At 31.4% G+C, this 1846-nt stretch overlaps 1 non-coding gene across 1 annotated transcript; it reads left to right on the top strand.

The window, feature by feature from the left end:
* Positions 1-1366: 1366 nt before the first annotated feature.
* LOC141503650 (U6 spliceosomal RNA) lies at positions 1367-1473 on the top strand. The gene has a single exon (XR_012472993.1). It is a non-coding gene; the product is annotated as a U6 spliceosomal RNA (small nuclear RNA).
* The last annotated feature ends 373 nt before the right edge of the window (positions 1474-1846 follow it).

Here is a 1846-nt window from a genome sequence, read left to right as displayed (position 1 = left end):
TTTAAAAATTTATTTTCTACTATCATCATAGATTCTGTTCTTTCACATTTTATTCAAAGAAAATTTCTTAATTTCATAATTTAAATTGCATTTTCCTCTTTTTCTATGCTTATTGAATCTATTAGTACTCAGTGCAATACAAAAAGTGTTTAGATCTACTGTATTTAGCATTTTTATTAGCAACTAGAATGAAAGTGTGGCCGGGTGGGGGATGGGTGTTTATAAATTTCCATAATGAATCTAAGAGGATTGGTTAGTAGATTAGAGGCTAATTTATCATTCATATCAATGAGATTGTAGGATAAAACCCTTGACAGGAATATAACTCTATAAAGGTACTATATGCCTTATTCTAGAAAAATCAAGTTAGCTAAAAGAAGGAGGGGAATTATGATATTATATTTTCAGAATATATTAATATGAGAAAATCCAGAAACTTCAAGAGGGAAGTTTGGTGGAGAAGTTTTGGGCAAAGATCCACAAACACAGAAACAAAAGTGATATTGTATTTGGAATTTTGTATAGACCATCTGGATGGAAAAAGGAAATAGTTGAATAGTTTGGTAAACAAATCAAAAGGTTGACATGATAAAATAATATCTAGTATTTGGGTTGGACTTTAATTACTTTTACATATGCTGAAAATCAATCTCTGTCAAAAGAAGGTCTGCTGATAACTATTGACTTTCCATACATGATAATATAATCCTTCATAAAACAAGGAACAAATGAGTGGAACTTTATTCTGTATTTCATCCTTAACAGTGTAGAGGACTTTTATTTCTGATGGAAAGATGGACTAAAATGACTATCTTGTCATATAATGTATAAGGTGGGAGGAATAAGAAATGAGAAATGATGTTGTTGATAATAATCAATTCATATAATATTAATGTAAAGCAAGTCTAATCATCCTAAGGAAGTTTAAAAAGGTTTGTTGAGAGCAATATCCTAATGTCTTCCCCATGAAATATGGATGTTTTTTCTTAAAAAGTGAAATCATCCTTAAAACTTGACTGAATGGAGAATTAAGCCTCAGTGTCTCCCCATTATTTCTTGGTCTGCTGAAAGCAAAATAGCCAAAAGGAGCTCCAGGTCTCTCATTATGCTTGAATAGTTGAAGACAATGGGCAACACTTTTATAGGAACTTTGTTAAGTGATCTACTAGTGATATATTCAATATATATATATATATATATATATATATATATATATATATATATATATATATATGATGAATGCCTTTCTTTTGTGATGATCATATAATTCTTCTTTTGTTACTTGATTAATGACCTATAAGTGACTTATTTGATTTTGTTCCAATATTAATCAATTTATCAGTTGTTTCTCCAGAAATGGATAACAGTGCTCACATCGGCAGCACATATACTAAAATTGGAATGATACAGAGAAGATTAGCATGGCCCCTGTGCAAGGATGATAAGCAAATTCATGAAGTGTTAGGGCGGCTCGGTGGCGCACTGGATAGAGCAGTGGCCTTGGAGTCAGGAGTACCCGAGTTCAAATCCAGCCTAGGACACTTAATAATTACCTAGCCCTGTGGCCTTGGGCAAGCCACCTAACCCCCTTGCCTTGCAAAAACTAAAAAAAAAAACCCAAACAAACAGAAATGGATAACATTTTTCTTCATAGAATCTTTACAGTTTATTTGAATATTTTTAATACTCAAAATACTGTAGTCACTCACAGTTGTTATTCAAACAATATTGCTTTTTCCATATGAAATGTTCTCTTGGTTCTGTTCATTCCACTTTTTATTATTTCATAAGTCATTCCATGTTTTTCTAAAACCAACCATCTCATCGTTTATTATAACAGGTATTC

The sequence above is a fragment of the Macrotis lagotis genome, chromosome X (genome assembly GCF_037893015.1).
Source record: "Macrotis lagotis isolate mMagLag1 chromosome X, bilby.v1.9.chrom.fasta, whole genome shotgun sequence".
NCBI classification, from domain to species: domain Eukaryota; kingdom Metazoa; phylum Chordata; class Mammalia; order Peramelemorphia; family Peramelidae; genus Macrotis; species Macrotis lagotis.
Note: the sequence above shows the minus strand (reverse complement) of the source record. Positions and strands in the feature narration are given on the sequence as shown.